Source organism: Macrobrachium nipponense, chromosome 17 (assembly GCF_015104395.2).
Source record: "Macrobrachium nipponense isolate FS-2020 chromosome 17, ASM1510439v2, whole genome shotgun sequence".
Classification (NCBI taxonomy): Eukaryota; Metazoa; Arthropoda; class Malacostraca; order Decapoda; family Palaemonidae; genus Macrobrachium; species Macrobrachium nipponense.
Window position 1 is genome coordinate 44,650,708 of NC_087210.1, and position 27,119 is coordinate 44,677,826.

Here is a 27,119-nt window from a genome sequence, read left to right on the forward strand (position 1 = left end):
AACTCACTATCTAAATGATCGCACATTATAACAACTCTCCTTGGCTCATTTCCTCATTCGTAAGGAACGAATGATCTCAACATGAGAGCATTATTATGCCAATTACTCGAGAGAGCTGTACAGCGACATCTTTGTGGACCTATGAGCGCCTTGCCTTGGGATGATGATGAAAAAATGACTTTGGTGATAAGATCTGCAATGCGCAAAGAGGGTATTGCCTTGAAATGACTATGAAAAAAGGGATATTATTTCGTAACTGACGGTTGCAAGTCATTGTCCTTGATGCGAATTCCGTTAGATTACATGTTCCTCGAGCGGCCGTTGTTTCACTTCTCGCCATGCAAGTGACATATCACACGATGGGTGCCTTGCCGTTCCTCGTTTTCCTTTCAGTCTTTCTGTCACAACACTTCAAAAACGAGAGGGTGTTGCGTCGAAGGTCTGGCCGTTAACCCGTCTCGTATGGCATATTTTAGTTCTTGCATTTGAGACTATTCACATATTCACGAGATGTGGCTGTGCCCAACTGCTGACTCCTTAGCAGACTGATGCTCATTATGATCATCACTGATTGATAGAAAATGCGCTGTAGGAGGGTGTCACTTGAAGATTCCGGCTTTGAATGGCCATCTAATAGAAAATCTCTTCAGAAATGTGTTTCCCTGGTAAGCCGTATAAACAAATTTGTATGATGCCTACAAGATATACAGTATATTCTTGAAGATTATGTTCCCCACGAGGCTTTCACAAAGAAAGTATTGCAAAGAATTTCATGCCTCAATTTTTTTCCATCGTGTCTTTAAACGAATAATTCTCATTGAAATGTTCCATCCAAAGAAGAATGTGGACCATAAAGAATGTGACTGCTGAATGTGGACCATAAAGAATGTGACTGCTGAAGGACTTTGGTTCTCCTCATATTGAAGAACAAGGAATCATTATATTCGGGTTCCCCTTTGCCTGTTCAGGGCCCAACCTTCTTCAGAAGCAATTCTTGACTTAGATGTGGTGGACTCGTACTGCTGATGCAGGAGTGTGACCCAAGTGAATTTCTTTTTCGGTAGGTTAGGGTTTCAGTGATGCAATCTCATCCGAATAAGAATGAGCTCGGCCGTTCGTGTGTTCACGAGTCAGGTTCTTTATCCAGGAGGAATCCGATAGACTACAGTCGAAACTAAGTGCAGGTTCTTTGTCTCGCCTTTTGTCGAGAATTTTCATGTAGGAATTCGGTAGTTGTGACGCCAGATAACTCACAATCAATCAATCAATCATGTAGGAATTCCTATGAGATCATTACTCTGTTCAGGATCAGTCTGAACGGCATTTCAGCCGACCTAAACTTTTGTAACGCCCACTAAGAATAAACGTATAGTTGAAGGCGAGTTCAAAATTGTTTGTACGTGTTGATGACCTTTGGCTATCTACAAATTTAGTCATTTAAGGGGTTTGAGAGCATTATATATATATATATATATATATAATATATATATATATATATATATATATATATGTGTGTGTGTGTGTGTGTGTGTGTGTGTGTGTATGTGCGTGTGTGTATGTGCGCGCGCGTTTCAGAGAGAGAGAGAGAGAGAGACAAAAGGTATCCAGAATTGTCGATTGAATTTATATGTTCCTCCTCTCCTCTTGCCCCTCGGTCTTGACTCGTGTGGATGTGAAGGTAGCCTGGCGAGTGGGCATGTGTGTGCGTTATGTGTATGTAAAACTGAGGGCGTCGGGGCAGGGCAGGACGCGCCCCTCAAGATCGCACAGTGATTGGTTGGTTGAGAGGTGTGTCTCCGAACCCAATTACTCGTGTCTGCCGGCGAGATTCGCTGTTCAAGTCTCTGGAACCTCCTCGTACCCTCTTGACCGAATCTCATTACGCTTTTCATATTGAAGGCTGATGCATATCAGCTAATTTATGGTAAAAGGAGCTCGTTCGCATATTAGCCTGGATAACGCACTCCACATGAATGGACAGCGGGAGTTGTTGGCCTATTGTATTTTCAATCCGTTTTCATTGCTGAATATAATAAAAAGATCCAGAAAACCTTCAACTAATGCGTCGTTGCAGTCAGTGTGTGACGAGCAGCAAGTGTCGATGAGAAATGCGATGACCATGCCACAAGCTTAAGGTTGGGGCCGCGTGCATCTCTCGCTAGCTGCAACCCCTTCACGTGCTTTGCAACCTGCATGCGACCTCAGTGTAACAACATCCTGCATTGGATGCTTCGTCATTCGTCCACAAACTCCCATAGCATTATAATGACCCTCCCACACAGTAGGAAATAGACCTTTCTTTCAAATCCTTCGGTATGACGAGTGAGAAAGCAGTTTATGGTTGTTGTGGCGGGCGTATTAGTTGCGTGTAGAGTGCGTAAGACGAGGCCGTGGGACTCACGTGATCAACCCACCCAGACTGTTGCTGCTGCTGGTGCCGCAGCAGCAGACATTCCTCGGCTCTGTTTGTCCAACACCACCGCCTCCTGTTCTTGCGTCGACCCTTCGCTCTAGCCTCTATCCATCACACTTGAAAAATCCTCTGTTGAGGCACTTTTCCAGTTATGAGGTTCTCTGTTCGCGTTCCCCGACAAATCGTGCTTTTTATAGATAGTTTCTTTTGATCTTCCTCACCAAAAGATTAGCCAGTACATTGAATTGATTACTTGTTGTTATGTAAGTTACTCTATTTTAACCTTGTTCAGAATATGTTGGCTTAAGCAGTTGACTCCCATTTTACGGAGCACTATTGTTGCCAATGTTTTATTTACCCAATTGTATACTGTAAGTTTAAGGATCTTGTTTTAAACACCATTTACAGATTCAAGTTATCGTTGAGCTCTGTTTATTATGAGGCCAATTTTTAGAAGATTCAGAATTTGACACTTTCAAGTTGAGAGAGAGAGAGAGAGAGAGAGAGAGAGGAGAGAGAGAGAGAGAGAGAGAGAGAGTTTAATCTCAAATAATTTGAGCTGTCACTGTTGATATTTTAATTGAGTTGTGTAATGAAATTTTTAGAATTAATTCAGACAAATGTTATTGGCATTAAATTAAATTCAGGCATTGAATTTAATTTAATGTCAATTCAATTCAATACTTGAATTGACTAAATCTAGTAACGCAAATCATTTGGGGGAATGTTGAATCTGCACACAAAATCGATTTAGTTTCAGAAAGATTGCAAGCTCCAACTTCCTCGTACATCAGTGGCATCTTGTTCTATAGATAGAACAATACGTCATTACTATGTACTTTCCATATGGATCGTAACGATTCCTAGCGAACTCTATTTTCTGCCACTAATTTCTTCCAGAAAACCACGCCTCCTTTTCTGTAACCCTCCCCCTTTTCCCTAACCTTTCTGGGATGTAGGCGGCACCTCCATCAGAGTTGGTCTCGTTGCCTGACGTAATGTCTAATGTCACGTGATGCCCACTCCGATCTTTACGTAGATATGCAACACGGCCACGTGGTTGGCCATTACTCGTAATAATGGTAGAATGCAAAGATAATTAAGCATCTGGAAGGCCGCATCTCGTAGGGTTCATTGAGGTCATCGGCAGTGCATCCCAATTAGCTGAAGCCAAGGATGAGGTTTGTCCTTGCTTTTACGTGGCCTTCGCAACCAGTGGGCCGGCCTTCGACTTCCAGAAGTTCGTGCTTGCCTCCGATAAGACAGAAAATAAGAGGTTACAAGATTGGTCAGTACTGGCTGCGCTATCACTGGATATTGCTGCATTTAATTTGAAAGAGTCCCGAGGGTCATAAACTGGCAGCAACAAAAAACCAACAGCCTCGGTTATTGAGAGCGAGCTGCTTTGGAACAGCGATCAAGCGGCAGTGCCCTGTAGAGCGGCGCTAGATTCGATCCATCCCCTCGTGATGGACACGTGAAAACACGCCTCTACCAGCCAGAACCTGACTCTTCGTGGATGGCCATTAGATGCACTCCCCCTCATATCCCACCAAAGGCATTCCACTATCTAAATCCCACTTCCACCACCCTTGCCGTCTTTCTGTCTTGCCGCAAACTTGCAGTCTGTTGATATCCGAGTTTCTGGCTCTTGCCCGAGGCGTCTCTCGTTTCATTTTCTTTGCATATTTTTGGATCTTCATAACGTGCATTTTTCTTCTGTTTTACATGTCCTATCACTGTTTCCTTGGTGCATGAGTTCGAGGTGTAAAGAATTCAGATTTTTTTTTTTTTTTCATCAGTTGTTCGTTTGTCTTAGTGAAGTTCTGGCAAAGTTCCAGAGTCAGTGAGGTAGCCCGGGGGAAGTAGCCTTATTCTGTTTGTCTGATGCAGTGCTGATGTAATCACTCAACCATTTGCTACCCCGGGAAACCCCCTAAATTATTGTTTTTTCAGTTATCACGTATGACATGGGATATGGCGAAAAAGAAAACGGATACGGCGAGTCAAGTGTGTATGGCCAGGTGAAATGGCTTACGGCCACAAGGCTTGGCGGTTTTTCATGCAAATGGCAGTTTACTAAGCATTACAAGTAATTCAGAATTTTTAAAAAATAGAGCAATTTACCAAGTTTAATATAGATTTTTATTAAACACGTGAGCCGGCGCTGCATTTTAGGTAGCTGGTTACTAGATAGCTGGTTACTCAAATTTCGTTGATAATTAGACACCTTGTGCATTTATGAGTAACTTGTAAGTAAATTGTGTATGCACACTTCCTGATGATATGGGTACATATCGCTTCTCGCTCTTAGAACAATTTAGGCGAATAATCGAGTTTACTGAAATTTTATGTAGGCTCTGTTTCTAGGCGACTGCTAATTTGATGTAAATTATCATCAGTCATCGTGAAATTCCTATAACTTCTCTTAATCAAAGCTTAAAATAGATTGCAGTCGTTCTCTGTAGTTAGTGAGTGTACTGGAATTTTAGTCATTATTCGAAGTTAAGAGGTTATAATGAAATTTAAGTCTGTGTTACTATCAAGAGGGTGTCATGGAATTTTAGCTGCTCTCCATATTTTAGATGTTACAGTGGAATGACAGTCACTATTAGGCCGTGTGAGTTGCTTTTCCTTTGCGCACACAAACACGCATATATATATATAGATTATATAATATAATATATATATATCTATATATATATATATATATATATATATATAGTGTGTGTGTGCGTATGTGTTATAATTTTGTTTAAGTGGCATTATATGTAATCATATATTAATTAAGCAATAGTTGTTACGTAAAAAGACTGATAACTAATTTTTTTTCGTCATACAATGAGTTATTGAAACAAATATTGCATTCCAGGCTTCAAAAAAAAGGTAATTACTCACACCATTTTGTATTGTCGATAAATTATTCACCATCATCATCATCATTATCATCTTATCTCCAGAGCTGAGTGATGCAAAGGAGCTCTGTGATAGTCCGTTGCTCGTGTGTTTCCTCTGCTTTCACTTCCACAAATCTCCACTCTTCTCCAGCCTGCCTCCCATCTCATAATTCTCCTCCAAGTAGGTCTGTTCGGCCTCCCATCTCTTCTGGACTCGCTGACAATGCCGCGTATTGTTCTCCCACGGGCCTTACGAAGGCCGTGTCCAAGACATCAGCATCTCGCTTTCATCATTAGCTAAACTGCTTATGGGACTTCGATGGTTTCCCATTTCTAACTCCATCCTGCCATTTGAGTTCTGAAATTCCTCTCAAACTCTCAAAGCGAAATTTTTTTTTAAAGTTTCATATGATACCATGATTCACTTCCGTGTAGCAATGCAATCATACTAAGATTCCTGTCCTATACTGGATGTTATTGTTCCTAATTATTTGAAAGATTCGGTCTTATTAATCCTTTCTCCGTCTAATCTTAAACGTTCTCATTTGCATACTCTATCATTAATACTTTTTTTCTTAGTTTCATATGAGTACCATCTCTGTGCAAATGATGCATTCTAGAAGTTAAGGAAGCTTCATAAATCCTGTAGTGTTGGCTGATTTGAATGGCCTCATTTGCATATTCGAAGCATATTCAAATTTCTATGGTTACTCCAGTCTAAACCTTGTCAATCGCTGACCACTTTTTCATTATTTCATTTCATAATCAATCTCCATTCATAATTATGGCACAAAACGGAATGTCAGTCGTAATAGTTCTTGTAATAAGAAAAATTCAATGAACGTCAGCGGCTGAGAGAAGCAGTCAGGCAGAGAATAAATTTCATCCGGCGCCTTCCCATTGCAGCAACTTTCTGGCCAACACAAAGAGAAGTCGTATGTAAAGATGGTTGTCATGTAACAGAAGAGTTTACTTCCTGGGAAATTCTGAAGAATTTGGTTGTTGGATTGATCTTTTATTATTTTGGTCACTGAAAGGTGATTATTTTGTACATTGTCAATGAATATTTGTCATATCATTCTTGGGGTCGCTCCATTTGCGAATCTGCCTTCACTTGGTGTAGATACAAGCTGTGCTTTGTAGTAGTGTCATGCAACCCTTAAGCTTACTCTATACATATAGGCACAGAGAGAGATAATGTTAATTACATGAACGATCCTCTTTTTACTTATAATAACGCTGAGCCGGTTGTTATGCAGAGGCGTATACCAGATGCTGATGTTCTTTTATTTATTTATCTTCTTACATTGCAGTGTCACTGAAACCAAATGGAAAGCTAATATGAAAAAAAAATAATTTTAATTGCACTTGTAAGTCTAAACACGTGAACCATTTTATATTTATATATATATATATATATATATATATATATATATATATATATATATATATATATATATATATATATAGTGCGCACGTATTATAATGTTGGTAACTGTCAGGTTTTATTTACGGATTGTGATTATAGGATATTACAACAAGATTCCAAGTAAAGTATTTCAAGCGCTGATTCTGGTGGCAGCCTGCGGACTTTAACCCGCACCTACTTTCACCACCGGCAGTAATGAGTGGTGATTCTCAAAGAAGTGTTCACAGTGCAACTGCGATTAGGAAGCCAACAACAAGTTATAGTTTCTTGAAGTAACACGTTTAAACGGAAACCCTTGCCAGACAAGTTTGTATGCTGTTTAGAAAATATTTTATGTAAAATGGGTGTTGTGTTCGGAAATAGCACGTACGTGAATACAAAGTTTGTCTTTGCGTTTGCGTCGCATTCAAAATAACTCCAGCATCGACATTCCACGTTCAGTAGTAGTCAGCGTAGAATTCATGTATGGAGATGCAAATACGAGTTCAGTTAAGTAGGTTAATGTGTTATGTTTCATAATTTCATCGCTCTTGGCATGTTTTGTTATTCGTTTTCTGCATAGGTAACATACGTAAATAAATGCACGCTTACACTTTGTTCTGTTATAATAAGGTAGTTTGAATGGTACTTGAAAATCTGTGCTGCTTACTGTCCAGAGAGGTGGAAAGGGAGAAGATTGGAAGCAACGTCCGTCAGAAATCGACCGCTTGATGCTGGCAGGAACCAGCCGAAACTGCTCAGCAACTCAGGTGGAGTTGCTCCTGAAATTTTAATATGCCTAGTGTGACGTCCAGCGCTTCATTCTTCATTTATATCTGACTTTGCGGCTGCGGTAGTTCTTTTGCCTCTTCCGGCAGGGAGTCAGTCAAGTGTGTCTTTTTTCTGTGAACAAGTGCTTCCTACAAGTGACCCGGAATGAATTGTAACGGCAGGAAACATCCAGTCATTTTTTAATCTCTTCATACTTCCTCTGTCTTGCAAGTAAGTCTACGGTTTCCGGACAGATTTTTCAGTGAGCTGGCACTTCTGGACGAGATGATTTTGCTCTAATATTCAACGCATGATAACTTCATGCTTTATAAGTTATACTCAGTGTTCGGAACTTTGGTTGTTGTCATTGCAGTAACGTCATTGTTGTCATTGCACTAAGGATTGAAATATAGATGTCTACTTAATCAGAATGAGACACAACTAATAGTATAATTATTCGTGCAGTGCTAATTCAATTACTTTGCTCGCAAAAACAAAAAATAGAACAAAAAGTAAATGAAACCGGTCATGAAGAACAAAAGAATACTAAATCACACGGTTAATGATTAGCTGTAGGTTGTTAACTTCGGAACCTAGTGTTAAGAACCCGGTTTAGAGATCTGAAACCTCGAGGCTACATGGCAAAAAAATGCCGGGATTTTCCCCAGAAGAACTGGTGTACGTATGTGCGTGTGTGTGCGTGCGCACGCGCGAGCTCCTCTCTCTCTCTCTCTCTCTCTCTCTCTCTCTCTCTCTCTCTCTCTCTCTCTCTCTCTTACGTTGTGGTGAGGTACACGCAGAGAAGATCGTTTCGTATTTGCTCCTTGGAATACAAGGAAGGATCTTGCGTCCATTGTTTTTTTAATAAAAGTAATAACTTTTCAAATATGCAATCGTTGATGGAAGCTAATGCAATCTGTAGTGTCTTTTCTTTGTTGAATGGTATCATTGTTTTTTGTGTACTGAAAGGTTAGTAACGGTACACGGATTGTCATTCCAGGACTTGACTCTGCTCACTATTTCTATTTTTCACCATCTGAATAGCGAAGGGCTGCTTTGTTATTTTTTACCATTCATCTCTGTCTCTCAGGATGTTAACTTTTTAAATTCTAATCGTTCACAGAGATTGAGAGAGAGAGAGAAAAAAAAAACTTCCAATTTTCTAAACGAAAACAGGAATATATATCATTTCTTGAAATTTGTTAACGTAGGTTGAGTTGGATAATTGAAAGTTGAAATTGCCTTTCGTTATGCTTGTGTCATGATGTGGGGAGGGAGAGGATCGAGGGGGTTGGGTGGGGGAGATGTTTCTATTGGCCAGCAGTCCCATGAACACTCATCCTCGAAAAAGTGTGCATCATGCACCTTTACCATGGCTGCTTACCTCAGCTTTTTTGTTTGTTAAGGAAATTCTCTCTTACTTTTCTTCCTTTATTGGAGTCTCAACTGCTGTGGTCGTCGTGCATTACAAGTTTCATACTGTAACTAAGTTATATACTTGACATTATAAGGTGTTTTGCATACCCTGATATAGTTTGAGCATAATGGTGTTGTCTTAGACATAAAGAAAAAAAATGTCCCCTGCTCCTCTTCGCAAAGGAAATCTAAGATAGCATTGAAACGAAGGTCCCTCTACGTATTTTCCCTCCGTACCAGTTTTTGCAGTATCAAACAACTGTCACTTGGTAACTATTTGTTTGGTTGCCTCGACAGTGGAAATTGCATGTTTGGTGTCAAAAAAAACCGCTTAGTTAGGATGAATTTGATCTGCTGACCGCAAGGAATTCCAATAAACTGTGCTCGTTGTGGATTAAGTGATTATTGATCATATACACAGAGTTTCCCGTTTAAATCTTTGTAAGCAATTCCTATCCAGTGAGAAGAAGGTAGTTTAAGTGTAATAGTACATTTTTTGTAATTTTAAGTGATAATTCAGAGCAAGAATTATACTGTAATCCATCGACAACTTTCTCAATATTTAATCATCAAAACGAGTCTTGAAAAATACAAAACTACCATGATGTGGACAAAAAGAAATGTCAATGCGGTGTGGTATTTTACCGATCTTAAATTACGTGGAAGTGGTTTTAGTTAGTGGTTTTTTTCATGTGTGTGATGTTGGGTAAATATTTGTGGTTAAATGTTTTCAAGATAATATATATATTATATATATATATATATATATATATATATATATATATATATATATATATATATATATATATATATATATTAGCTGTGTTATCAACGAAGAGTGGTTCCAGAGAAAGCAACAAAATCGCCACTTCCACTTTCATACCTTAACTACGGAATTTTGGATGAACTCCACGTGCAGAAAACGCCCTAGCATAGCATTTCACATAATTAAAAAGAGGACGCATCTGCCCACCCCTTGCACGTACTCTTTGCATACTGTTTCAAGTTTTCTTTCGCTACATATATTGCGCGCAAAACTCATACCAACAGATTTAACCTTTTTTCTGCCATTCTCATGCGGCATCTGTACACTTCTTTTCCATGAAGGAGAGTTGGCGTACATCTAGGATGAGGTAGTTAGCCTCATGCCCACCACTCCTCTTTACAACCCACCAAAATCGACCAAGCCAGATTATACGTAATCCGCTGCTGAGTCACGATGTTATTTTTACAATCTTGCCTGAACAGTTTCGTCTCGGTCGGGATTCGAACCCTGCCCTGGTACTTTTTGCAAGTGAAGTGAACGTCTAAGCCATTGGATGACACGTGTTGTTTGTTTAGATATATATATATATATATATATATATATATATATATATATATATATATATATATATATAATTCCAGCGCTTATTTGTATGTATACATGCAGCCCTACAGCTACACATGTGCATGGCTACGGGACCACCTCCAATCTTGATCAGTTAGGTTCATGATTGCTAGCGGTGCTCCTCCTACGCTGAACGCCATCGCTTCCGGAGACGTTATTTGTATGTTCTCTCTTCCTCATTAGTGCCCTTGGGACTCTCCTCCTCGTCCTCTTTTGACTTTGAAACGTCGTTTTTCTATTGCGTCTTTTTACCTTGTGCAGCTGCTGCTCTCATTTTTTTTTTCTTTTGTATCATATGTGGCGATATGTGTGTAGGTTGTGAAGCTGGAAATGCGGTTACTGTTGTCACATTTGTTCTTTGCGATAAATTGGTTAAATCCTAGGCACAATAGATGTTGTTTCGGTTCCCGTTAGAAGGAACGCGGGTAGGGGGGAACTGCAATATGATTATGGGAATCGGAAAGCTATGTCTCCTTATATCGTTGCTTCCATTCTTGTTCCGGAATCACACCGTTGACATGGACTAAATTATTTCTCACTTCACCTCGGTCAGTCTTCGAGGTTTTATTATAAATGTTGATATGATAAAAAATTGTGGATTTTTCTTTGACATAAGTTCTCGTTTAGTTCATTTGGAAAAAGTTAACGAAAGTGTTTTACTTTAGTTTAGAGCGGTTATGTAAGATTATTTTTGAACATGTTTTGCAGTGAATGTGTTCTGATGTTTTCTGACCGACTGTGTGATTGCTTATATTCCTGGGCAACTGATTTTTTTTTTTATGTACAGCGATTATTTGTAGTACTTTCGTAAGAAGGATCAGGCTAGCTCCTCCGGGCCCTGCGGTAAATGCTTGGCCTTGACGGAGGGCGTCCACACCCCTCCCCACCCCTATGAGGATTCCAGCTCGTCGAACTCAGACTGCAGGTTTAGTCTAAGTACTAATCCTGGTGGGACTGCAAATGTCTCACAATAGGTGTCGGAAATGCAAATGGCTAAAGGTATATGGCAGATGCCGGAGAGAGTTTTTAATAGTAGAATATGGACAATAGGGAATGACAGTCATATATAGCACTTGAAGATATTATATGCACGAGTAGGTGGACATTGAACTGGAGGCTGCTAAACATGCAAAAAATTGGTTTAGTGTCGTCAGCAGCTACAATACATTTGAGGAATGAACATTCACAAAATGAACTCGTAGTGAGTTGAAGTGTTTAGGGAGCACTGCATTCTTATCAAATGTGTTAAATTGGAGCATTAAAAGTGTTTTGCATGATGTGTAAGGTTATGGCCTATTACAGCATTTCCCTTGCTACCCGTCTGTGCATACGACCAGGAAAGAAATACTGCATAGGTTAGAAAAATTAGGAAAATCCAATTTTTGCACCTGGTCCCATTTCCTTATCACGTCAAACTTTTAAATTTAATCATTGTTAGACGCTGTCTTTCCTATATGAGAGAGCGAGTCCCGAAAGGTCCCTTCTACTCAAAATAAATTAATCGTAATTCTTTTAAAAATATATTCGCATCAAATCAATATATTTATTTATGATTACGTTTCGTTTTCTGTGGGTACTTTAATCAACACATTGATGCATGTACACACTTCATTCTTTGGTTACCTGTGACGGTTGAATATAGTATTTAGAATAAATACGATGAGATTTACAATATAAGCCTTGTGAGTACAAGATTACTATAGACGATACTAGTGAGTTTGAACTATCTTGACAATATTTTACAAGGTATTAAATGTCAGTACTGCATTTTGTGTGGTGATCTAAGATAAACACTCAGACACAATTGTATGCTAGTGGACTCAAATTCCACTTCCACCAGAGGCTAACATGAGAAGACCTCGCGTCTTCATAATAAGTCATGTTATTGCTTTACATCTTTAGAATTCTTTTGTGAGGCCATGCTTAAAGATATCGCTGTCATGTATTTTTCAGCAGACGCCATGAAGTGTCGTTCAAATACGCTTATATATTCAGCACTAACATAAGAACATGTCTTACGATTTTTTTTTAATATATATATATATATATATTATATATATATATATATATTATATTATATATACTATATATATAATATTATATATATATTGTATATTCATGAACGTACAAAATTAACTGGAAATGCAAAGTAGCCCATGTATATTGTTTTTACTCGTCAAATAAGAAGGAAAACTAAAGAGATGTTAGGCTGTAGGTAATGTTAGCAGGGACCGGTAAGAACGGCGTCGCTGCGATACGATCCCCTCCATGGTCTACTGTGGCCGGGCAAGGCTTAAGAGCCTTCAAATGGAAAGACCTGGCTTATGTAACTAACCATAATTCTAGGCAACGCTCCCTTCAGGCGTCTCTTTCCATGGATCGAATCTTAAATTTAGAAATGCCCAATGGGATTCGCTTCCCGTTGAAAGACCTTGAACCCAGCATTCTCCTCCCTCTTTGGGTCGGTCTGTAAGGGTTCCTCTACTCGCGGTTTCCAGTCCTGTTTAGAAGTGCTCAGTTTTTCTGGTTTGAGTCATGTTAAATATTTCTGGAATGAGTTTAGGGATTAAGGGCTTACTACATAAGCGGTTGATTTTTTTAAGTTGTAAAAACAAAGGCAAAATGTACGTCAGGAAAGAGGAGACAAAACCACATTTATTGACCATTTGTTTTTACGCCAAACTATAAATAGTAGTGGCACAACCAAAACAGACCTTTCGATGGTGAGGCTTCCGAAGCCTTCCTCGGCTTTACGAATTCGTGGCTTTTCTGCCCAAGTCTGGCATTCCTCGCCACAAAATCGAAATTCTTGGGTGTGTCACTCTCATAAAACAAGCGCCTCAGTGGCGTGATCGGTATGGTCTTGGCGTCCTACCTCGGTGGCCACGAGTTCGATTCTCGGGCATTCCGTTGAGGTGTGAGAGATGTGTATTTCTGGTGATAGAAGTTCACTCTCGACGTGGTTCGGAAGTCACATAAAGCCGTTGGTCCCGTTGCTGAATAGCCACAGGTTACATGCAACGTCAATACACCATACAAACAAACTCTCAAGAAACGAAAAATGAACAACAGGTCGCTGGTCCTAGAGTAGCTGGGTCACGTGACAATTATGATTTTATAATATAGATCTCAAAATATATGAATCATATATAGGCCTCGCAGTTGTGGCGTTATCATCCAAGTTACTCTGCGATAACGTTAATCTATTATTTACAGTCATGTAGGGTTAGGGTTCTGTCCAGAATTTTGGGGGAGAGGGCTCGGGCCCTGTGGACAATCTATGTTACCTTACGATGTGAAGCTGTTATGTATTCTGCTTTCAAGTTACTTATTAATTATAATAAGTTGCGTACTGGTCCTGAGGCGCCTATATGCAGGCTAAAGCTAGCACGTCACTGCTCCAATGGGCTTCGTGAACGTGAAAAAGATTGGAATATTTTGCAAATAATGTCACTAAAGTGATCAGCAGGCAAGAGCTATAGAGAAAACCAGTAACAGAAGTTAAGTTGATTGTTTCAAGAGCGAAAGATACCTTTACGTAGGTTTGGTATTTTTCTGGAGTAAATATCGCCTATATTAGGTTTAAGAGAAAGAGGCATTTTAAAGGCCAACGTGAACAGGGAAATTCTGTTATTTTTTATGCAGTGTGACAGACTGTACCTTCGATTTTATTGATTTATTTATTATTTAATATAATTATTGTTTTGCTTCTGTAAGCTGCCATTGTGTTGGAAGTTTACTTGACGACCGAATTTTTATATGAATATAAATTTAGGTACAGTATGGTGATGGTTGTATCATTTATAGATTCTAAGTCATTTAGATTTATAGATTTGGAGAAAACGAGATGATCATTATGTTTCATGTTTTTTCTATACACAGCTGAAAAACTATTGTAGATGGAATGATTGAAACCTCTCTCTCTCTCTCTCTCTCTCTCTCTCTCTCTCTCTCTCTCTCTCTCTCTCTCTCTCTCTCTCTGATTAGATTTCTAAGGCCTTATATGCAAGCAGTCTTGGTCCCTGTGTGTGCGTGCGTGTGTACGTATGTAACAAATGAAGCGATGCATAAATGTTCTTTTTAATGCTGCGTAATGAAATTTTTATCCTATAAAAATATCTACCAGGAAGCAGGAGAGCATCTGACTAAGATATACCACGAAATCTTGGTTAAGAACCGAATAATATGTCTTCGGAAGGAGTCTGTAAATAGACCCAGTAACAAATACACCATCGTAACTGACATACGATTAGGGGCCTATTTGACGTGCATATATATATATATATATATATATATATATATATATATATATTATATATATATATATGTGTGTGTGTGTGTGTGTGTGTGTGTGTGTGTGTGTGTAGTTTCATTTGGTTGCAGTTTTTGTGTTATAGCAATGAATTGTTACATTATTTTATCATCTCAATACCTAACCCTTGTCTCTTGGTCAAAATACTGTTAGACTGTGTTTTTCGTTCTCGTAGAGAGCCTTTGCACGATGTCAGTAACCTTGATGGCTGTCCTTTCTGCCATGATTGGTTAGTAGATCTTGGTCTTGCATCACTCGCAAATAGAAGGCAGGTAACCTTCGATGAAGTGAAGCGGAAGCAAAAAGGACCGAAGTCTTGAAGAAACAAGGTACCTTTTCGTTACGTTGATAAAGTTACAGGCTTCATTTAAATAATTACTCCACATATTAGTAAATCATGTAATTATTAGCAATTTAAAAATGTGGAGAAAACTGATGGCAAAAGATGTTAGATTTTTCTGAAAGCTATTCAGAAGCGTTATGAAGATTTGGAGAGCGTCTGAGATAAAAGCAGCAAAAGCATAATATTCTGATAATGCATCATTGGCCCAAGTGCTCCCTCGTCGAATTACTCTCGCACTCTCATCGAATGAAACGAATCGCCTGTGTCTTCTTACCCAACGATATTGACTTCACAACTCACTCGACGTCGATTCCACCATGTACAAACCTTTTACGGGGTAAGAGGTTGCAAAACGCTGGGTGGGTATGGGTGTGGGTGTGGGTGAGGAGTTGCACGGGCATGTGGCTGTCCGTGAACTTCCTCATTGCGTGCGTGAGTGCTGCGATATTTGCCGATGGATGTAACCTCAATCGTTTACCTGTCTCCCGCTCTGTGATTTCTGGAAGTGCGGGAGAGCGTGAGATTCAAGTACCGCCATCTTTCGCGTAGTTTAAGTAGATTTTGATAAATATCCATACACAGTTGTTGATACGTCTCTCTCTCTCTCTCTCTCTCTCTCTCTCTCTCTCTCTATCTCAGATAATTTTCTAAATTATCCCCAAAGTTTGGTGAAATAACTTGATTTAATTTCTGACTAGTTTGATTCTCCTCAAGTGAGGTTGTGTGGTAGTTACCTAGTAAATAAAAGAAAGTGGAATATTTAAGCAGTATTCAAGATATGTGAAATCTCTCCTAAGTAGGCCAGGAGGTTGTTTATACAAAAAGGCAAGTCTTGTATCTGTTAATCTGAATTTTGTAAGAAAATATGAATGTTTGGAATTGTTACAACCCTTTATATAGAACTCAGTTATATATGTGGAATAAGGTTTAGGTAGTGAATGTAGCCTAAGTTAAGGATATCTAGTTTAACCAGACCACTGAGCTGATTAACAGCTCTCCTAAGGCTGGCCCGAAGGATTAGATATTTTTACGTGGCTAGGAAAGGAACCAATTGGTCGCCTAGCAACGGGACCTACAGCTTATTGTGGGATCCGAACCACATTATATCGAGAAATGAATTTCTATCACCAGACATAAATTCCTCTGATTCCGTGTTGGCCGAGCCGGGAATCGAACTCCGGACCACCGGATTGTTAGCTGAGCACGAAAACCACTCGTCCAACGAGGAACTATAAATATAGCCTAACCTGAAATGATGTCTCATTAGATTTAGGTGATTAGTGCGCCTTTGTTTATCAGACTGAACACAACTTAGTTTTCCTATGTGTATTATCGTATTAAAGGGAGGGTGACGGATGGTCATTTCTCACAAAAGCCTTTTTTCAGATGCGGAATGTGTCTGTCTGTTGAATTGCTCGTATAGTATTCCTTTGGCATAAGCATGGATAGATTGCCAAAGTTTTACACCACTGCCCGGCATATTACTCAAATGTGAAAGCTCAGTGAATAAAATTCACTAACGATGTGTTAGTTGAAGTTTTCGTTTAGACATATGGGTGGTTAATGGCATTTCCGCATCATAATAGGACGTTGCATGTTCGCGCGCGTCGGTCTAGTGTATGTGTTTGTGCATTGTTCTCCTGAGGACAAGAGTTGAACTTCCGTGCAGGGTCACCTTTATTTTTGGCCTTCCCGGAGGGGGCTCCGTCCAAATGGAGCGTCCTCCGTTTCTTTCCTCTACCTGTATCCTTAGGCTCACGCCTACCATACAAGATGGCAGCTTGCTATATTTGTTTGTTATTTAGTTACTGAACTGATGCACCATATACTTTTGACTGTTTGCTTCATCCCCGTTTACGTTCCTTGTCTAGTGTTTTATTACAGGAATGAACTCATTTCTATTATCAATAATGCCGATAGTTAAATATAGATCATAATGAGTAGTATTATTTTGATAGTTCCGCTGATGCTGACCCTTCCTCTCCGACTTATCATAACTGAAATAATTATTTGTCTGTATTTGTACATAAGTTTCAGTATTGCCAAAAGAGGAACTTCTAGTTTCTGAAACAAGTAAAAGGGAGGGGAATTTGCATAGTTACGCATGAAAGATAATCCCCAGCTGTAAAAATGAAACCCGACGCTGCCTGTTTTTCTCGGAAGCATAAGAAAGAAATATATATATAAAAAAGCAAATAAAAAGTTGAAAAACTGCTCAGGTAATATTACAGCTTCAGGTTAAAGGAAGTAGATGCTTATCGTTGACGATTGGTTTACTTTGACTCAGTGCTTTCAGATGTCCGATTTGTCATCTGAATTGTCTTGTAATATAACTTTTAAGGTTATTCATCTGATGAAATGATTTTATGTCATGCATAGTTATTTAAAGTTGAATTGGTATTGAGACATTCAAAATAACTGTACGTATATATTTCATCTTATTCGCGTGAATTGAATAGTTTATTTGCGCCTTACATTGCTAGTTATATGAATTACATTGTTATTGATGTGCATATTTAATTTGTACAAATATTTCATTGGTGTACCGTGGCTGGAAGGAAGTTAGCACAGTCGTCGTTTTAATCTACAGCGATGGCAAAATTATGAAAGCATTAGTTCTTTTATTGATTCTGTCTGGAAGAAAGGACCACTTTCAGTATTCCTTGCCTGGCCAACTGCAGAAGGCTTTCTGTCATTACCGTGTCCTCCGATCCCTTCGATCTCTTCTTGTTTAGGTGTCCAACTTCTTTAGCCTGACTGGGCTCCAGTTGTCAACTCTTAGGAGTAAATCCTTCGTGTAGAGCCTGTGAGGGACAGCAATGTGAGTCAGTGGTCTCATTAACCTAAATAGTAATAATCATGATAATTGTTATTGTGAGCCACTCTTCTACTCACATATTCCATAAAACTTATCACCAGATTTTGTCCGTTATGTTATTACAAACTCATCCCTATTTAAAATTTGAATGACAGTTGTGAATGAATTGCATTTCTCTCTTATCGTATGTAGTTCTCCTTTGTACGAGAAGCATTTTCTGCGAAGAGGACTTTTCTTTTTTGCCCACTAAATCTTTTTTTCGTTTGAAATCTCTTTAGTAAGGATAACAAATATTCAGGGAATTGGATATAGGTGTAGTTAAGTTTTTAATTTATATATAATATATTATAATATATAATATGATATATATATATATATATATATATATATCTATATATATATATATATATATATATATATATATATATATATATATATATATATACGTACATGCATTAAGCTACAAATGTCCTTTAATATCCAGTGTTGTATACATATATTTATGGGAAATTATAAGAAATATAGGAACACGAGGAAAGTACTCCATATTAAAGAAATGATTTTTAGATGGTGTGGGATGAATGGAGTTGTTCAAATGACGTGTATGTCAGAACAGTGTTCAGCAATGACTATTCCGTACACTTGTCATTATGCGGTATACGAGTACATCCATTCGCTTTACCGTTGGTCGTCTGGGCAGCTAATTTCAGAAGCATTCTGTTTGATTATTATTTGGAAGGGAGCTCGCCGAGAATTAACCAAACTCCGTTGGTACGTAAGCCCCTTGAAGTCCATCCACGGGAGAGACCTTGGGGGTTAGCAACCTCATCCCAAAATATGCGCTGGAAACTGGAAGGGCTCTACTCTGGAAAAAATAGAGCCAGACAATTAAATAATTTACCGCCTTCTTTAAGACCTCCGCGTGAATACCTGCTGTGCGTCAAGGCCGAAGTCTCTCATATCATCTCTTTTTTTTGAGCGTTCTCAAGTGTTAGCTTATATGACTTCTGATGCAAATGATTCGTCTTGCTATTTAAGAGTTACTTCATGAATGAACTGGTTCCTTTACTCTGAACTCTTCATTTAAAGCGATATTCCGTGGTGAAATGTTAGTGTATTCTTATTATGCATATGAATGACTAGTGTTGTCGTATCAAATCGATTGTATTATTTCCAGATACTGAATAAACGGTTTTGTTTTTAAAGTATTTATTTTAATTAAGAGTAATGTTAATTACAAGTTATGAAACCGTCGGTTGGCTAATTCTCTTGGTTCCATTACTTGAATGTGGAAGGACTGAGAGCTGAGAGTGGGCATTTCAATTTTCTGTCCTTCCCATCCGCCCTTCCCTACTCACCTTCCTTCGCCCCACTTACTCTCCCAGCCTTTCCCTTGACCCCCATTCTCTCCCTTACCTTCCCCTTCCTTTCCTTTCTCTACTTTCTCTTCCCTTTCCACTTCAGTTCTGCCTGCCCTCCTTTCTAAGGCTTATCCTATGCGCATTTGATCTGGTTGATCATGCAATGGACTCTTCTTCAGGGTTTGTCACGAGTAATGTGGTAATGCTCTAGGTACAGTTTCATGGTACCGAAGAAAACGAGTATCTTTTTTGTTGTTACATGAGCTTAGTTCACGGCTTTTTATCGACTTCACTGCTTCATACGAAAATTTAACCAATATTTATACCCACCCTACATCTAACTTAACATAACCATCACCATTCGATTACGAAGTTCAGCCATTTCGTGATTTGTTGGATGCCATTGGCACTGTAAGCTTCTCGTAGTCAGAAACAGAGTAAATGATTCGTGCTGGGACAAGAGTGTCGCGCCAGACAGCTACAGTTTCTTTAAGAAAAAGGGCCTGAATTTTGCCAACGTTCTTGGGAATTTTATTTGGAATATTCAGCGACCGTGTATCACAAAAAAGAGATTGTTTACCAGTGGGAAAAAAGTTTAAAAAATTAAAGAAAAATAGTCACAACCAGAATAGCAATAGTCAAGAATGAACCACATTTTCCTCTTATTTTTAAGACCTGGGTGCCTGAATCTGAGGAGGTGATTGTCACGTTGTGAAGAGCATCATCAATATAATCAGTGTTCGAATATCCAAATGAAATCGTCGAATACCTGAGAACATTAATGAAAAATATAAATTAAGGATTCATTGTAATATAGGAATACAGTTGGCTTTTATAAGGTGTTGCCACTCTAACATGTCATAGAAATAACGCTAAATCTAATATGCGGTCTCAAATTCCAAAAAATTACACAACCTTTGTTATGCCTTATTAATATTGCTTATTTATATGTAATCAGAATTACGATAAATCTACATGGCCACCTACCAGTGCAAAATAATATAAGAACTACACTAGTTATCATTGCTGCATATAGCCACCTATCATGCACAGCTAAATTCTTTCTCTTGAAATAAAATAACTTAAATCAAGTCAAGTTTTAGTGAACGTGGATAAATTTATATTATATATTGTTTTAGTTAAATCGTTCGAAGGCAACTTGGTAAAATTGGTAAAGAAAACAAATTAAAACTATGTTCAAAGAAGAAATGAATGCATTTCTGCCTTATTTGATATGTAACTTAATAAAGAGAAGGAAAGAGACCGTAAACAAGGAAGTCCGGATTCTTGTTGTTACGCCATAGACAGCGTTCTCTCTTTGGTATGTTTTTTTATTCTTTTCGCTTCATGGTCAATCAGTCGAGCTCTCTCGTTTGAGTTTCATCATTTTCGAAGTTACTACTCTTTTATACTTGTCTGAATAAGGCACTGTCAAATGGTCAAAATAGTAATGCTTGCGAAGAGAGTGGTTGGATAGGCGACAACTTTTGTTATGAATGATGATGGCTAGTACTCGCCTTTTATTGTATTTTCATTATCTTCTTTTAATTTCTTTTTACGTATATTTTCCTGTGTTTAAGTGTAAATTTTTACATATATTTTCCTGTGTTTAAGTGTAAATTTGATTGAATTGATAATAAGGTATATTCTAAATTTACAAACATTTAACTTGGATGAATATATCCCATGTTTTAAAATTTGAAACTACCCCGACGGAATATTCAGGATTGACTGAATTTGTACCGGTGCATAGAGGGAGTTAAGTAACCAGCTCTAATATCGCAGTTCTTCCTCTTCACCTTATTTTCTAACTGTCCTTCCTCGAGGCATCCTTTTAAGAGATCCCATTCTCGCTCGGAGTGGCGCGTCCTTTGAAAATTAACTCGGGGAGCTGCATATGGGAACTGCATAGAACTAAGGTCATTCCAGTTTTTGCTCCTATGTCGAAAGGCGGTAGGCGGCAAGTCAGTTCTTCCTTTAGGAGGATTGTTCTCCTCCCCCACCCCATGGCCAGGGAACGCGCGTGGGGGAGAGGGTGCGCGGGGGCGATGGTGGTGTTGAGTTGGAGGGGTGGCGGAGACGTTGCATCTTTGCGGCCGGCTTCCAGCAACACTTCCAGAGACCTTATCCCCAGGCGTCATCGGGGACTGTTCCGTTGGGCTGACTCGAACATCTTTTTACTGAAGGTCTGCAAAGGAAGCTGATATTCTACGATTCTGCCACGGGAAAAATACTAAAAAGTAGTGTGAAAGAAATCAATCTCTAAACTAGATGAGAGAGAGAGAGAGAGAGAGAGAGAGAGAGAGAGAGAGAGAGAGAGAGAGAGAGAGAAAGTTGTAAAAATTATGAGCCAGTGAAACGCAGGACGTTAAGGCTAGAATCTCATTTTTACCGTTTTTCTGAATATCACAGGAAGTTAGAAGGGCGCGGGTAATGTTTTTAAAAATGTTATTGTGGCAAAGAGTTGCTAGATATTGAATACACCCTACATGATATATATATGTATATATATATATATCATGTATGGTGTATTCAATATCTAGCAATTCTTTGCCACAATGTGTTATGAGCCTTTTATCTTCATATATATATATAGAGATATATATATATATATATATACTATATAAATGAAGATAAAAAGGCTCATAACACACTCTGAACGTTCCAACCACACACACACACACACACACACATATATATATATATATATATATATATATATACATATATGTATATATATGTGTGTGTATGTATGTATGTGTATGTGTGTGTGCATGTATCTGTGTTACCTTTTTAATATAATTAGATACCCAGTGACATTCCTTAGAATAAACATATGCTTGAAATTTAATGTATCATCTCCACCGAACCTTTTTCTGAGTGTTTCAGAGAGATGTATGTTGCCTTCACCAACGAAGTTAGTGGGAAGTTATGATTTCACCTGTTAGTGTGTGTGTGTTTTTTTTTTTCTTTTTTTGCCATTATATCTCCCGAACAGGTGACCGTAACTGAAAGAAAGCGAGAGATATTTTTAATAGCTGTACCTATGAAAAATAACTCATTTATTATACCGGAGATTATCTTCGTTTCGGTGTTTCCAACCCAGCTGCACTTGTGCTATATTCTTTTTCTTATTAAACATTTACAGTCCCTGTATAGCATATTTCATGCTTTCATTGGAACAAGTTCATTTATTCACTTTTGAGTGACTTTGGGGAAATTCTGATGAATATTCTTCTTGATATCGTATCATGCCAATTGCCTGCTGTCCTTTGTAAGTGCTTGTGCACCTTTTCGTGCGATGTTCATGGCCATGTCAGCTTGCATGCATTAGCTTTCGGATCATTCACTTCTTCAAGAAGCTCATTCCGCTCCCCTTACGCTTTCTTGTTTCAATTGTAGTCTCTCTCTCTCTCTCTCTCTCTCTCTCTCTCTCTCTCTCACACAGTACAGCACAGCACAGCACAGCACAGACAGCACAGCACATTTCATGTTTTCGTTAACACCTGTGTTTATCGTACCAAGCTGAAAACGGAGCATATAAATAAGCCTCATTTTGTGCATTGTAGTCTTGATTTTCCCTTTCCATATTGCTAAATTACGGGGTATAAATGAAACGCTCTCCTCAAGATTACAGGAAACTAAGCTAGGACGACAGCTGACCCTTTAAAGGAGCGAACGAGTATACGTATGTATGTGGCGGTTCCGTGACATCAGTGTTTTCTGCTGCGAGCCATGTCATCTCTTTAGTTAGCTGATGTCTTACGGACTCCCATCATTTGTCGCAAGGAGAATTACTCTCCATTCATCCATTAACCCTTTGATTACTGGGTTGCAGAGGCTGCATTTGATTTTGTCTCGCTTTTATGAGTGTGGTTCTTAGGGATTTCATTTCATGAAGAGTTGTGGACGTCTTTCTTCTATTAAGCTCTGTCTGTTTGTGGCGAATTAAGCTGTGTGAACGACACGGCTTAATTTTTTCAGGTTGTCTTTCTCAGGCAGTCTCTTAGTGTTTTGCATGGAATTGATACGGCCATTGTCCTTAGTAAAACCAAGTTTTTTATAACCTTTATTAAGTGGGCTTGCATTCAGTAAATTTTATATATTTAGTGTGCTTTTAATTCAGATGTCTTTCTTCAGCATATCTCATTCCAGTCTTCTTCCAGTGTTCTTCCGGTGTTGCTAAATAAATTCTTTACAGTGACTCTAAGTAATTGTTGCAGAGGTCTTATCTGACGTTTCTTTTAGTAAAGCTCTAAGAAGCTGCGTTACCCGACAAACAATTAATGCTTGTCGGGTATCGAAGCTCACCAACCAATGCACTGGTTTTATCTGACATATCTTTCAGCAAATCCCAATGCCTTTTGTCGGTTACACGACTCGAGTCACGTATATTAAAGGTACGTGATGAGAAATGTTTCATGAGCCGAAGACTTTTTTTTTTTTAGATATTGTTTCGCAAGGCCTGCCAAGTCTGGCAGCTTCTTCCTCCCTCACTTTTCCATGCGGAAGTTGATGCTGGCCTCTGTTGCGTTGGTGGGATGGAGACAAGACCATAAGTCTGTATTTCATCTCATATCTGGCTTTGCAAACAAATAGATAACTTTAATTTGAACTACCAACAGGATATCTCCTCTTGTCGAAGAATATAATAAATGACAGGTGAATTAAAACTCGTGCTTGTTTTTGTTTTTATGCTGTCATACATTGCTGATTGTTAATACAAAAAAAAATTTAAAATTATGCAGATTTAAGATAACTATTTAGGTTCATCATGTGTAATGTGGTAATAGATTAGTAAAGAAAGCCTTTTAGGATATGTTCACCAACCAACCTAGCTTTCACCATGCTAATAGATAGCTCGTTAGCTTGTAGCGAAATCAAAGCGACGAGAATTCTACCATTTTTCATTTGAGCAGAGAAAAAGGCAAAAAAGTCCAAAGGTCTACATTCGTGCTTTATGCCTCCGTTCCTGAAAATTATTTCGGCGTTAGTAAAATTTTCACATCGTCCCATGGCAACCACTCCACCCCCCCCCCCCCCAACTCTCCAATGACTAAAACTGGATTCTGACGTCACCGGTATCGAAAAAAAGTAATGCCTCGAGGTTACTTTACTCGTCCCGTATGAGGAACACCCACTACCTTGATGTGAGCTGAAGGAAGCCAGGGGATGGGGGAAATGTTTTAATTTATTTTTTCTGAGGAAGGATGTTTTGTGAGTTATCGGTCGGCAAATAAAGGATATCCTGGTCAGATGTAAACGCACTCAGTTCTCTCTCTCTCTCTCTCTCTCTCTCTCTCTCTCTCTCTCTCTCTATGTACGTATAATTCTGGACAGAGGAGTGTGTTTCTTTATTTTTTGTTGGCATTCTCCTTTCACTTTATTCATGTTGGGAAATGTATATCGAGAACCCTTTCATAAAGTAATATATTATCAAAGAACTATCACTTGCATAGGCATAAAATAGATTCACCAGAAAAACCCCATAGCCTAACTTATTCGAACCAAGAACTCTTGTCTCTTTGCGCACTGCATTGAAGTTTTGCAGTAATTTTTGTGTTGAGAGGGCCAGAATATTATGTCATACCCAATATCCTGTTTTCCAGGAAGAATATTTCTCCCTCACGGGCATTGAGGCTTCTTTTTCGATTTGCTCATTGCTCCTCGTGACATTTTGCTTTGGGTTTGAATAATGCCTCTGTTAGTACTGCAGGTTTTTGGCAGTATTCATGGAAGTTTTATTTTTTTATCACATCTAGTGGGTATTGGAAAGGATTCATCTAAAAGTATGTTGAATTTTTCATCTCTCTCTCTCTCTCTCTCTCTCTCTCTCTCTCTCTCATTATTTCATTCTAGTTATTTGCGTCAAACATGCATTAGCCTAACATTCCATTAAGTTACCAGCCATTTGCCTCTCTTTAAGCAATACAAGATTCTCTCAAAGTCTTATGATGAAGTTCACGTTTTCCATATGACTATTTTATCTTGCCAGTCGTAGAAGGAAGGCATGAACACCCCGTCCTTAATTGAGAGGTTCCACTAACAGGCTGAATACGTACCCCAAATCTGGGTCGAGAATTCCTAGGAGAGAGGCTCACGGATGAGTGAATAAAAAGAAAAAAACCATTTCATGATTAAATAACGGCTTCAACCCTCTTTCGCGTTGATCATGAACAGTTCTTCCCATCTAATTCTAAATATGTTCTCTTCAGTCTGTTCGTGTATCTTACGTATAAACTTCCTTTGCTTATTAGTGTAGAGGCGGCGTACGTAAGTGTAGCCTTATTTTCCCTTCATCCTTCCGTGCTAAAATGGTTTCGTACTATGTAACCTAATGCCCACCTCCCCCAGTCCAAGACTTATGGATACTCGGTGACTCGGAAGGAACTCGTACCTCTTGCGTCATTTGTTCATCGTGAATACTAGTTTTTATTCTATTTCATGGGGTGGAGGTGGTAGACTGCTCTTTTGATTGTTTCTTAAAATCTGTTCTCTATATTCACAACTCTGAGCTAACTCTTCTTTCATCGATATAGTGCAAAGAAAATTCAGAGGTGTTTCATATATCAGTTTCATTTCCTTCCTTATCAGAGGCGTACCCATCTGGCTGTGTTGCCGCAACTTTACCGCTTTGTAATTTAGCCTCACACAAGCCTAAGCTGGGCGTTGCAGCTGACTGCGGAAGTGGAATGCTTGGGTGGAGTTTCATATCTGTGGACTTGTTCTTTCGGCAGTGACTCGATGGATATCTGTGTTCGAATCTCAGCCCTTTCTTCCTTCTGTGCAAGGTATCCAATACAGGAAGGGCCTTAAACCTATAGCTAGTTTATACTATGTATAACGACCTATAAAATCGCAGTATATTTAATTCCCCATTTTGTTCGTATCAGTTCTTGAAATTTTGACTTGCTAGTGATAGGCTATCGCCTCTTACAACATCCATCATTCTTCTGCCATCTACTGTAATTCCATGTCTTTCTCCTAGTATAACTATAATTCTCCCACGTACTCGTAGCATGTGGTGTAATTCCCAACCTGTTCTCTTTGCATACAATATAATTACTCATCTTTTTCTTAGCATCCGCTGTAATTCCCTATCTCAGTATAAATAATTTTCCTTACATATAATGTAACTTCCAATCTTCCTCTTAGCATTTATTACAATTCATCATCTTTCCCTTAGTACACTATGCTAAAATTCCCCATCCTTCTCTTCGCATCCTCTAAAATCCCCCATCTTCCTCTTAGCATCTACTATAATTCCCTATCTTTCTCTTAGTATATACTGTAATTCCATATCTTTTCCTTAACATCTTCTAAAAATCTCCATCTTTCTCTTCACATCTGCTGTAATTCTTCATCTTTCTTTTAGCATGTAATATCATTTTCTTCATCTTTCTTTTAGCATGTAATATCATTCCTATTCTTTCTCTTAACTTTCTAGTATAATTCTGAAATTCTCCATCTTTCTCTTTCCTTCTTAAATTCCTCATCTCTCTCTTGGCGTCTACTAAAATTCTCCATCCTTTCTTCCCCATTATGCTCCAAGCATCAGCTATAAATCCTCGTCCTTCCCTGGGTGAATACTATGATTCTCAGTCTTTCTCTGGGTGCAGTATTATAACAGTTCTGTCCCTTACTTTAAATCAAATTCTGGAATTTTTGTCTGCTGATAGTTTTTTAGCTTTCTTCATCCTTTTGATGTCTGTTGGTGAAATTCTCATGTCTCTTGATATCAAGCGCTGGAATGCTCTTTAGTTTGCTGTAAAAGAAAACTACCGAGATGGCTTTGTCTGTCCTTTCGCACTTTTTCTGTCCACCCTCAGATCTTGATAACTGCTGAGGCTAGAGGGCTGCAAATTAGTGTGTTGATCATCAACCCTCCAATCATCAGACATAACAAGTTGCAGCACTCTAGCCTCCGTAATTTATATTTTATTTAAGGTCAAAGTTACCCATAATCGTGCGTCTGGTAACGATGTAGGAT

At 38.7% G+C, this 27,119-nt stretch overlaps 1 protein-coding gene across 5 annotated transcripts in view; it reads left to right on the forward strand.

Moving 5' to 3' along the window:
• LOC135196205 (sodium-dependent phosphate transporter 1-B-like) overlaps nt 1-27,119 on the forward strand; it is a 108,051-nt gene that overhangs the window by 53,643 nt on the left and 27,289 nt on the right. Inside the window, exon 1 of one of the 5 annotated variants that reach the window (XM_064222823.1) lies at nt 7,595-7,720. The exons of the other annotated variants lie outside the window; for them this stretch is intronic. The gene's annotated coding sequence lies outside the window, so the exon portion shown is untranslated. Of the gene's footprint in view, nt 1-7,594; nt 7,721-27,119 lie in introns of those variants that run through there. 5 annotated transcript variants of the gene reach the window in all.